The following is a 13,110-nucleotide window of genomic DNA, read 5'->3' on the forward strand; positions in this document are numbered from 1 at the left end:
AGGAAATGATTGTTGGTTTGGAAGGAGATAGAATTACAAAACTGATTTCAGAATCAGAAGAGCAGCAGCTTAAGAAAAATTAGTTTGGTAGCATAGTCAGAGGGACAGAATCTTAATGGAAGCAACACAGTGCAGTGATTTGTAAACAAATAATAGTATGAAATTAAAGGAGGCTAATGTAAACCTCTCAACAACAAAATGGAGCTAGCTGGTCTGCTGGACCTTTCGCTTACCTTTTGAATCACCCTCTTGGAAACTTTCTGTATTTTGGGAATCCAAAGTCTCATTTCAATTTCTTAGCCCTGAATAGTGAGAAAACTGGGCTCTCTTCTTTGCAGAGCCAGATTTAGTCGCAGAGAAAAATCCCTTGTTTTCTGTCTTGTGTTTATTTTCATAGACATTTGTCTGTCATTGTGGAAGACTATTATGGCCTTCTATCACACAAGAACCTCCTATGAACTCACCTTCAGTCTGGTGCATGCTAGAAACACCATTTTCCAGGAACTCTTCTCCATCGCTCTCTACTTCCTCTTGGTCTTCTCCGCTTCTATTCACTTTACTCAACTGCAAAATCTTTCTCCTCTTTGTTTCACCACTGGAAGTGCAATTGTTCCTTTTGCGTTTTCTTTTGGACAGAACTGCAATAAGATATTAGGAAAAAAACAACCCAAAATATAAGCAAAGCAGCTCCTCCTTTAAAATCTGCTATTCTTATCTTCCTTGTATGTCAAGTAAAATAATCAAAGAACTGAAAGTACTGACAAATCTCACTACACATGTAGGTCTAAAGGAAGGGTCACAAGATAATGTGGTCCATTTGCTCTTAGATTTTTAAATTAATCTAAAACCTGAAACTAAACTTGAAGCTTTTAAGCACAGAAATTTCCTACTTTAGCCTTGCTTTGTAGTCCTATTGTCTGCCTATTGGGTAAAGTTGCTTACTGTCTCATTACATGAACTAATACAGATGAATAGCAGAAAAGCCTTTGGAGAAACGCTCTTCAAATCTCTTTTAAAACCAGATAAGATCAAAAGCTGAGTGAATGTTGGGAAGAGTTAAAAAGAGACCATTTCAAGAAAGTAGCTGAAGGATAAAGAAAATGCTCAGTAAAGTTTTATGATTCAGATAATCTGTTTAAAACAGTCTTTGTCCTTATGCCTTCCATAGAACAAAACAAACAAACAAACAAAAAACACCCTCCTTTCTATTTACAGAATATTGCACAAAATATCCTTGGCAAAGTTTCCACCAGCAGAAACCTTGTCACAAGGATACCAATGGCATTAGCAAAATCACCCAGAAAGCCTGTTGGTGGGGGAGAAAAAAAAGAAAAAAAAATCTAAAAAGAAAAAGCAACTTGCCATTAGGCAGTGGTGTAGGGCAGGCTCCAGGCATCACTGGCATCTCTATTCTTTTGTTACACTTGTTATCTTGTTTATTACATCCAGAAACAGAGGGCTGCTGTGGCATCACCTCGTAGTGAGATGGCACATCCTGTGAAGAGCTGCAGCCTCGCAATGAAGAACAGACAGCAAAAAAGTTGGTCTCACGTTTCTACTTACAAATACTGAGGCAAGTCTTCAAATCCCGAGGGTTGGAATACATATCTCTTTTCTCACGAGACTCTTTAATTTCTTCACAAAGTTGTTCCAAGTCTTTATCCATTTCTTCCTTCACTATGGCATGGGCAACATCTCTCGGAGCACAAGCTTTGTGTCTAATGAGATGATCTGAAATTTGACAGTCAGAACTGAGTGTTTGCCACTAGCAAAGTGAAATCCTGGATTTGGATTATATGGAAAAGATGAACTCTTTTCCCAAAGAGGTTTTGCAAGCTATTTCAGTGAATAGTTTTGGCAGAAGAACATAAAAATTAATAATCAAGGCAGAGGCACTACATCTTAATTAGCACCGATTGCACATAATTTCATCTCTAAATAATTTAACACTACACCAATTTTTAAAGTGGCAAGAAATGCTCTCTGTGGATGTTTCAAGTGAGCTAATCCCAAGGCCATTGTAAAGAGACAGCTCTTCTCAATCTGTACATTTTAAGGGTTGTCTAAATGAAGGATAAAGAACTATCCTCACCTCCAGCTTCTCTATCTGTCTGGGTTGTATTCTAAGGCATTGCTACAGATTAGATCAATATCTTTCAGAAAATCTGCAGTTATATATTGGTGCAAGTCAATTTTAGAGAAAATTGTTGAAAGGTCCATTGGCTGTTTAACAACTGTGATATAATCAGGTACCTACAAATTAAACAGATGCGTTTAGAGGTTTTATTAGACTTACACAGTATCTACCCACATTATTTTAATAAATTCAAAAAAATGACTTCTTAAAAACCCTGAATATTTGTGACGTTATGAACAGATAGTGGAATTAACCAGTTAGCTGCTTGAAAAAGGAAGGGCTCTTTCAAAGGGCTTTGAAGAGACACACTGGAAGGGAGAAGAAAGGCAGCAGGAAGCATGGGGAGTATGCAGCGAAGGGAACAGACATGCAGAGCAGGATTGGCTTCCTTCAGCTTCAGAACATCGCAATAAATACATTGGATTGAGCCACCTGAGACAGGCTCTGCTCTGGGCAGCAGGAAATCCGCTGCCGGAATTGCCCTTTGGAAGTATCTGCTCTAGGCATCTCCTTTAGGAGGAGATATCTGGAGCAGAGCTAATTATGTCCTTACTGGGACCGTGAGAGGAGCCTCAAGGGTAGTTTAGGTCAGGACACCTCTATTTGTTTAGACTATTCACATGTCAAGAGCCTGGAAGGGGAAGACGAGGGATGCCCAGAGGAACAGGGCCCTTGCTGATACACAGCTGTATTAAATTGCAACTAACTCTGAAGTATATGCCCCCATCTTAACAGTGGGCTAATTCAGTAAATTAAATGAGAAAAAGAGGGACTTGGAAGTTTTGGGGGAAGATGAAACCACATGTCATTTATGGCTGATCCTGTACTCCGGAGCCAGAGACAAAATTGCAGGCGGAATCCTGAAATTTTTTGGCAAACATCTGCTGTTCTCCTGTTCCCAGAAGAACCACTGACAGCCAACAAACACGTAGCAAAAGCTTTAGGCTTTATTCAAACAGCCCCAAAGAAATCTGACTGTTTTTTTCAAAGTTGTAGCATACCTACATATCAAAGTCTTTCCCCAGGCAAACTCTGGTAGTAGCTGGTCTGACTTTCTAGGAGGAAACCAGGGCTTTCAGTGACTACTCAAAAAAAGGACATTGAAGAGCCTCAGGGAGTCAGCAAAATAAAATACAAAACTTTTTGCTCCTCCAAAAAGAAATCCTTTTAGTGCAGTGCTACAGATAAGCCTTTCGCTAGAGCACACCAATGTAGAGAAATGCTGTGCTGAGAATCTGCACTGTGCTGAGAGTCTGCACTGTGCTGAGAGTCTGCACCACCTGCGCCTTGCTGATAATGTGCTGGGGAGTGTTGGTGAGTTGTCCTTGGCCAGCTGGGAATGGGGAGCTATGTGGGAAAGAGTAGCTAGCCGTTTCGGGTAAACAACTTTGCAGAGCTGGGAAAGAGCCTATGCGGCCGGGACATAGCAACCCCCCTTAGCAACCAATCGTAGCTAACCTGGATATCCCTCAGATGCTTGTAGGTATAGATGTATGCGCACTTCGGCTAATAAACGGAGCAAGATCTAAACTCATATTGGGATCGTGTTTTGTAATCCGGCTCGGCTCCCGTAAAGGCCTGTGCAGTTGTCCTGCGCCTGGTTCCAACACACCAACACTGGGCAGTTAAAAATACACCCAGACAGTACAGTATTACAGACCCAGACCAGTTTACCTCATCTGCATCAACAGGGTTTGTGAAGGCCTTGAAATGTCCGTCAGTAGCAAGTCTGAGAGTAACATCCCTTAAGAAAATGCTAAGTGCACCAAGGGACTCCTCCTCCTGCTCCTCTGCCCCTTGCGTTTCTCCCTGTGGTGGTTCCCGAGGTTCAGGCGGCGGCACCACCGGCAGCACTTCCAGGGCCTGCCGAGCTTAAGGGAACCAGAAAAGTTTATTCCATCGGCAGCACTCAGAGTTACTGATAGGAAACCCACTACCAAAACAAATACTGTAAGGCTGTTAACATACAGTTAGCAAATTTTTATCTATAGAATAGGTTCACGTGCTTTCTTTCTAGAGGCAGGAGGTTTAGCAGCTTGACTTAAAATTAAGTCCTCAAAAAAGTTGCTTCTCTCTTCCTTTGTAGGCAACGGGATATCGAAAACTTCTCCATAATCTTCAATAAACAACTCCTGTATCTACGGCATGAGAAGGAAAGACATTTCAGGCACAAGATCAATATGTCAAAAAGAGGATTTTTTTAAATTAAGCTTAATAATGATCTGAAAAATAATAATAATAATAAAAATGTTATCTTCCTGGTGATCAAAGGCTAGATTTCTTTAGGTCAGGATGGCAAATAAAATATCTTCTTTGAGGAAAAGCTCTAGAATTTAACCTCAGGGAATGGACGACCACAGGATGCACTGACAGAGTGATGACATCCCCCACCTTTGAGGTTTCCTGCTGAAGTGGAAGCGAGTCCCTTGACTCACAAAACAACCGAGACAAACGTTCTCAGCGCTGCTTTGTGTCTAAGCAAAATTGCATGATTCAGAAGGGTGCCCTCGTAATAAAAGGATCCATTTGCTTGAGGGAGGACAGTATTCGTATACTTAAAGGATTCATAAAATGAAACTGAATAGAAGAATTGGGAAAAGTGTTGATAGAAATACCTCATCTTGGAGATCCATGTACGATACGTTTGCTGTTGCAAGCAACAAAACCGGAGCAAATGCTGGAATGTTCTCTAATAATGTTGTAAAGGTAGTTTTCAACGCAACGCCAGCTGTAGCCGCAAAGCACAGAGGGCGGCTTCAGCACACGCGGACTTGATATCAGCACCACTGTATCCTAATAAAACAAAACATCAAACGGAGCATTATGTCAGGCTGTGGCAACACAGAAAGGTCAAGGTGCCAAAGTGCAACATGCAAAGACTTTGCATGCAGGTTAAAAACAGTCTAATAGGAAATGTGAAAAGTGTGCTGCACTACAGAGGTTTTGTTAGCCACCCTGCACGCTTCCAAACCAGCCAGACTTTTCTCCTGTACCTTCTAAGCAAAACTTTTCTCCTGAGGAAGTTGCCCCAAAAGCCACTTGCTGTTTGGAGAGACAGAAAGTAAAGCAATAAGTGGATGGAAGTGTCTCACTCTGATGGCTTTGAGGACACGCAGCTGGGTCCCTGGCTAGTTGTGCAGCGAGGTGCAAGAGCCTGGTTCCCCCCTGCCGTGTGCCACAAGCTGAAGTGCCTGCAGACTCAGTCACGTGCAGGAACCCACTTGATTTTTGAACGTACCAGCTGCTTTTTCAGCCAGCTCGTCAAGGAACGTGTCATGTGGTGTAGGGGTCCAGTTTCATGTGTGAATCTTGAAAATCTCTTTTCTAGCCTAGAAACAAAGTGCGTGCATTATAGTTTGTCTTGAGTGAAAAGGCAGAGGCAGAACCCCTCACATTAACAGATTAAGGCAAATGATTATTTTAAACCTGTAGGAATTTTTTTGAAGTGTAGTGAATTCGCTCCCTTCTTTTCAAGGCTTAATATTTCTGTTTGTTCCATTAAACTCTTTCTGCAGACCTAAGGCCAAAAGGCAAGTAAAGCTTCTATAAAACTTAAGTTTTGACAAGTAGGAGACCTAATGATTTTGGGAAAGAAACATTATAAAACTGGAAAGAAGAGGTTTTTCCGCAATGAAAATTATCCCAAATGTAGCAAGATATCATGATGACAGACTCACTAGTTTGCTCTTCTGTCAGTTCATTCAAGCCAAATAGTTCCAGCACTGGTTCCAATTGCTGCAATTGCTACAAAGAGCGACTGTGATTCAAGCTAGTATCACCGATCCAGAAACTGGATGGAAACAGGAGGCAAATGCTTATGTAAAATACACTGTTTCGTTAAATACACTGCTTGGTGCATTTTTACTTGCTTACAGTCATACTCCACTTTATCCTTTTCCCAAGAAGTGCTAATTAAAACAAACAAACAAAACCCAACAATAGTCGAGATATTCTGGCTAACTAGCGAAAGCCAGAACAAAAATCAGCTTCACGTGGAGTTTTCCTTTTTTTAAGACTTTGGGTTGCTATATACCCATTTTTTCATTGCTTGGAAATGGTGATTTTAGCAAAAAGCTATTTTTAAACCTACTCATTTTTATTTGGGATAATGAGTTCCCTAGGGCTTGTACCTCTTCTTTCGTACCGCGTCCACCCTCCGCACCAGGACGGTCTCTCAGGATATTGCTCCTGTGTGTGAGCTGCACGGGGATGCATTCCCGCTTACCTGCTCCACGACACCGTGTTGTGACACGGCTTTGTCAGCAAGAAAGATTTGCTGGATGAGCACCAGGATTGAATACAAGTTCCTACCTCTTTATCTGGCAGTTTAAAAAGCAATTCTCGCTCAAAGCGCCTGGCTCTGCGTAGCGCAGGATCTATCCAATCCAGCCTGTTGGTGGCTCCAATGATGACGACTTCTCCTCTGCTGTCCAACCCATCCATAAGTGCCAGCAGTGTTGATACAATTGAGCTAGCAGAAATATATATATATATTATTTTGCTTCCCTGGGTTACTAAATTTTGTTCAATTATGCATTATTTTCTCTAGTAATCCCTGAGAAAGGACAAGCTTTTGCTCATTAGGATGCTGGTGAGCGAGAGGACTCATTTGAAGGCTCTCAAAAATAGGTAAGGTCACTTAAATGTTATGCTGATATCAAGCTCAGTGAATGCTTTTAAACTGTTGCTTGGAGTGACATGAAATTTAGTATAATTGAGCTACAGGTTTGCAGGATATTATTTCATATATAAACAGGTTTCGGTCTTCTTTCCTCAAAGATAAGGCACATTCTATGTAGATGCAAAAAACAAATAAAAAATAAAAATCTTGTGCCTGTGGGTTTGATCATGCCTGCTGGAGCGCACGGGAGCAAGAGCATCAATTTCATCAAAGAAAATGATGGAAGGACGAAGTTTATGGGCCTGGAACAAAACAGGGATACAGGAATATGAGCTAAGTAAAATGGTGCTGCTCTAAGAGGAAATGCATGAAATGCACTGTGGTTGCAACATCATTGGAACTAGATTTTCAGAGCAGCAGGGATCTCTAGTAAGCGAGCTAATGGAGTGACATGTTCTCAGCCTGCTCCTGTTTCCCTCTGAATCTGAGCCATTATCTCTTGCAACCTCTTCTGTGGTTTTGGTGGGGAAAAAGTCTTGGTTTGAGCATTTTTGGGGGTTCTTTTTTTCGTTTGTTTTTTTAAATCTTCCCCAGCACATCTCCAAGATTTCAACTCCCTGATCCAAAGTACGGACGCATTATGAAAGAGAACACCAAAGTTCCCATTTCAGTGTTAGAAATGGGCAGAATAAATAAGTAAAAGTAAAAAAGGCAAGTCTTCCTCCAAAATGTTCATCACCAAAAATTACAGCCCCAGCTCTGCTAAAGCACACTGCAACCTTACCTGCTCAAAGAGCAAACGAAGTTGGCGCTCTGACTCCCCTACCCCCTTACTGAGACCGCCAGCTCCTTTTGCATGAAAAAGATTCTCCTGCCGCCTTGGCTGCACTCGTTGGCAAGGGCCCGGGCAACCAGTGTCTTTCCAGTCCCTGAGGGGCCGTAGAATAAGCAGCCTCTGTAATAGAGAGAGAGTCACATAGGACAAAACTGTTAAAAAAGCCCATTTCTACCCCCATCCCTAAGATGATCAACCCCTTCCTCCGAACCAAACCCCTTTATATCCAGAATAGGAGGAACAGCTAAACTGTGTGAAAAGCCAGAACAGGAGGAAGTTTTGTGTTTCTAAAGAATTTCACATGCCGATAAGCAAAATTAACCAAGTGGATTAACAAACTCACACCCCCACTCTCTTCTGGAGAGAGGGCAGTGTCCAGCAGGATACGTCCAAAACTGCTCCCAGGCACCACAGGGGACCATGCCAGAGGGGAGCCAAACAAGAGCCAACTTGGGGGGCTGCAATTCTTACAATACTAGTTTGTTCTTCAATTAGAGATATATCATATGCTCCCTTCTTCAAGCACCATACACCAGGTCTTCAATTATGCCAAGGCCTCTGCTTACATTTTCAACCTGCATATACTCTAGATTTTATACATTTTAAATAAATCATTTTTACTACTTAGAAAAAAAAAAAAGCCTCAACAATGCCCAGATGTTTGAAGCAAAAAAAAAAAAAAAAAAAAAAAAAAAAAAAAAAAAAAAGGAATCGATGCCTCAGTGTAATATACTCCCACAAACAGCTGAATTAGTGTTTCGTAAAGGTGTGTTACCTTGGGGGCTGAATTTTGAATTTCTCAAAGACTTCTGGATAAAGGAGTGGAAAAATCCCCATCTCTTTTAACATTGCAACATGCTCAGAAAGTCCACTGACACCATCAAATCGGACCTAAAGATCAAGTCAAGAGAATAAGTTCTCGCATTAAAGAAAGCTGCAGCCTACAGAAGGTTCCATCAGAAAGCCTGGAAAAATCCCTCTTACACAACGAGTTAAAATCACTTACGGCACTATCCATTTGCATGGCACTGGCATCAGCCAGACTTGCTCTCATGCTCGTTCCGTCCTCATCAATCCCCTCTTAAGTCGTCTTGCCGAATGTTAATGGGAAGACACCTGATTGGAATGAAGAGGAAAGAGAAAGGCTCCTTCTAACTGAAGGGATAGCCGGAAGACTTTTATTTTTAAGGGTTGGAAAGCAAATCTGTGCAACAGAAGACAGGCATTTCAGAAACATCTACCTGAAAACATATTTGCTAAATACTTCATACAACAAAGGTTATTAAAAGATACTAAATAGCAAAAACGCTTTTTCTCTATTTTAAACTTCATGCTAGCTACTGTAAAGCGTAAGAAAAGCAGAATGGCACATTAAAAGAATTAGGTGAGCTCCTCCCAATGCCATTGCTCAAAAAGAATCACTCTAGAAATACGGCTTGAGAGTGCTGAGTGACAATCACCAGTTCCTTCGATACGATTAAATATTGCTACAATTTAGAATCCGTACAGGATTCAGAGAATAACACTTGGCTCCTCCTCTTTAGAGGATTCCTCCTCTCCCCATCCTCTAATTCCATTAACCTGGGATTTCTGCTGCTGTTGCGTTTCCTCCATGTCTCAAAACGCTCCCCAGATTCGTCAGAGGAGGAGGATGGGGAGGACGAGGAGGACAGGGAATCTCTGTCATGAGGAGCCTGTTTCTGCCTGCAAATATTGAAACAGATATGTTTGAAAAAGATTAAATTCCCAGGGTTCTTTAAAATCACTACAGACTACAAAACACATGGTATACCAAATTAAGAATATATTTTTCAATGCCAGGCATCATATATCTCATACTGAGATCACAGTGGATTCTTCTAGCTAAGAACGGCATCAGCTTCTTTATATGCACTAAATACAAGCCATTTTTTTTTGAATTTTGCATAAAAACAAGGACTTTGTTTCACCCAAATGTCAAGTTAAACAGTTTTTAATTATTTAATTTAATCATGGGACATAGGTGACTAAAAATCCACTAAAATGGCCAGGCAGACTCTGCTTTTAAGTAAGTCAACTCTATGTTTAAGCCAATGATTTCTCATTCTCACAATTAAATAGTCTGAGATTTTTTGAAGGGTGCTCTGCCTTCAAGTCCAAAGCTAAAGAATTTCAGTGGCTGAATGTCAGCCAATATCTGCATGGTCATCTCGGCACTAATCCCCAACTATCACTCTGTAAACAACTAGTGGCTAACAGAAAGTGACTAATCAGCAATCAAGTGAAAGAGAGATCTCAAGAGAGGTCGGAAAAGAGGTAGGATTTTTATAGGAGCAGATGACCTTCTCTGGAAAAGTCACTCCACTTCTGGGGTGCTGACATGAAGGTTAATGTAATCACGGTTCCTTTGTAGCATTTCAGCTGCAGATTTAGCACAGCACCGTTCACTGTATATGCTACTACACTTCCTCTTTAAAGGTATTAACTGACCAGACATAGGAAACACAGGAATATATTACCTGGTAAACTTATATTCCATTGCAAAGGAAAAGGGTGGAAGCAAGTCTGAGGACGAGAAAGTCTCTGAAAGGGACGGAAGTATTTCCTCCATTGAAGATGAAGTATTTTCGTCCAGATATTGTCTTAATGAAGGTTCCTAAGAAAAGAAGGAAATTCAAATATATTTATCTGAATCATGTACAGTCAGCTAAGAAGGAAATTCTGCCTGACTGAGGCACTTTGGTTCTAAAACTCTCCTGACTGGTAGAGAAGCAACTAACAGCTGGTAAATCCTGATCCACTTTGGCACCCACAAGTAGCTTTCAGAAAAACAACACACTAAGAAAAAAAAAATCTTTCAAAGCTTATGGTTCCCTCTCAGCTTTTTTTGTAGATGAATTAAGCTTAATATTTGGTGGGGGCGGGGGGGAGAAAAAGCACATAACTTTAAAAATGATTTTGTTAAATGCAAAAGTATCTCATAAATTTAGAGTTTCTAGCATCTTCTCTTTCAAAATAACCTGTTCATCACGACAGTTATGCTTGGCCTAACGTATCCTGCAACTGAAATCTTAGATGGGAGGATTTCTCTGCTATCTGTGTCCTGCTCACAAGGGCACTCAGAGGACACAAAGATTTCCTTCAGAAGGAACCCATTTACCCACAGGAAACCAAAAGGAACTTAAAAAGCCAGCTGGTGGTTCATGACTTCTCCTTATCATGAGACTTAAGGAAACATTGTTGAAAAAAATCTCTTATCCCTTGCTATGAATAATTATTGTGAGTGCTGCATCTGTGCAGGGAAAAAACTTCAGCTCCTCCACAGGGCCACCAGGTTCAACCACTCCTGACAAACTTCCAAACGAGCAGCAACATTGAAAGGAGGGGTTTCTTTATCAACACACAACCAGTCTAAGCAACTAAAACCCCTCTAGCTCTGCTGTGTGGAAACTGGGCTGCACAACAAGCAGGGCTCCAGGGCAGGGCTCCCCACAAGAGCAGAGTTTGGGTTTGTATCCGTTGGGCCCTCCGTCACCACGGCGGCGCGGAACATCCCATTGGGAAGAGCCCTGCCTGGGAAGAACGCGGGGGGCTGCCACATTTTGAAAGATGCATTAAAATCAACCAGCTTTTCCAACGGAAATTATTCGCTTAGGAGTGGTAACAACACTGGGATGGAGATAGCACGGACACGTCACCCCATTTAGAACTGTGAAAGCTGGTGATTTGACCTTAGGTTGTTTAAAAAAAAAAAAAAGAATAATTTTAACCATTTGGGGCTATTTCTAAGCGCTGCTTTGTTTAAAAGCACCCCCAAGTGGTAACTCTCCACCTTTCCCCAGAGCAGGGGTCACAGGTAACTCCCATTGATGTATATATACCATTAAAATGATACAAACTCTCGGTATAAGGGTCACCTTGGTGCTCTTTAAGGGTTTCTAAGGTCTTTTTTGGAAGGCTATTTTTTTTTTTTTTCAGAAATGAAGCTAACCAAAGCAAGCTGCAATCAGGAAATAAATTGGGCTGAATTGTGGTACTCAAACCCACTTTGGAGCGTTTCCCGGTGCTGCAGGCAGCTCAGGGACTGTCTGTTAGCAGGGATCAGTTCAGGCTGCCTGGAGCTGCCCTCCTCACGCAGCAAAAACACATCCGTTTGGGTGATGCTGATGCCCTTTGCTCTGGGCGGATGCGGAGCAGGGGCTTTCCCAGCCGCAGCCGCTCGACCCCTGTGGAAACTTCCTTTCAAGGCTCCGTTTTCCCTCACGGGCGGCCCTTCCCCGGGGTCCCACGGCTGGAGGGGGCGGGCGAGGGGCTGCCCTGGGGCCGCTCCCGGCTCCTCCGCGCGCTCCGGGCTGCCCTCCCGCAGCCGCCCGCGCCCTCCCCCCGCGCTCACCCCCTGCTCCTGCGCTCTCCGTGCCGCCTCCTCCTCCTCCACGGGCGACCACGTCCCCGGCGCCATCCGAGGCGGCGGCAGCGGCGGGCCTGGGGCAGGCCCAGGCGCGAGGACCGCCGCACAGCGGAGGGAACTCGTCGTCGACCTCCTCATCAGAGTCCAAAGGCAGGGGTTCCCCGCGGGGCGCCGCGTCGCCATCCGGCTCACAGTGGGACCACAGCACCGACATGGCCCCGAACCACAAACCGTCACAACGACTCGAAGCGACGCGCGACGACACTGCCAATTCTGGCACCACGTTCCACACGCCGCTGCCGCTGCGGCCCTCCTTGCGGACCCCTCCGCCCTGTCCCGTCCCGCCCCGCTCGCGGCTGTGCTGCCTCCTGCCCGCCGCCCCACGCCGCTCCCCCCGCCGCGCCGCCAGCCCGCGCGGCTCCCACCTGCCCCCGCCGAGCGCCGCCGGCCGCCTCCCCCCGCGGACTCTTTTCTGTGCAGCCACTACTGCCGGCTCGTGGGCGGAGGGACACAGTACAGCGTCACACTCACAACTTTGCGCGCCTCCACATTGGAGCCGCCTGTTTTGCCGGTGCCTGATTGGCTGAGGAGGGCGTGCTGGCCCCGCCCCTCACCCTTTTTTGGTCGGAGGTTCCCGCACGAAGGTGCTTGAGGACTTCACTCAGCCCAGAGTGGCTGCTGGAGCTGACAGAGTCAAGCAGAGACCAGGGGAGTCCCTGCTCTCGTGGATGGTGTGTTCGCCTGATCCGGGAGCTGCGGGGATACCCCCGGCTGCAGAAGATTCTAAGATATTTTTGATTTTGAGCTCAGAATCATTTGTACAGGATGCATTTACAAATAACATTCAAGACCCAAACATGTTGGCCCTGGCTGCTCAGGGATGCAATGCTAAATACCCTAGAGAAGGAGATTGGCCCGGGTCTGAGCGTCAATGGAATACTTTGTGAGATTGTGCACAGTGCACAGCGAATAAAAGAGGATGGAATAAATCTGGCCATTTTTATGGGGGAATGCTGATACTTTGATGTGCAATCCCCTACATGAGAAACAGACTGATTAACTGCCCCAACAGCATAAAAAATTGTGACCCTTCTGATTAATGAGACAGGGAATCCTTTAGGCAAGGTAAT

At 43.8% G+C, this 13,110-nt stretch overlaps 1 pseudogene; it reads right to left on the reverse strand.

Annotated features, from left to right (window-relative positions):
- Positions 1 to 204: 204 nt before the first annotated feature.
- Positions 205 to 12,194, reverse strand: LOC148590768 (ATPase family AAA domain-containing protein 2-like; annotated as a pseudogene).
- Positions 12,195 to 13,110: the final 916 nt, after the last annotated feature.

This window comes from Tinamus guttatus, unplaced genomic scaffold, assembly GCF_059628265.1.
Source record: "Tinamus guttatus ecotype Peru unplaced genomic scaffold, ASM5962826v1 Tinamus_guttatus_pri_ptg001097l, whole genome shotgun sequence".
NCBI classification, from domain to species: Eukaryota; Metazoa; Chordata; class Aves; order Tinamiformes; family Tinamidae; genus Tinamus; species Tinamus guttatus.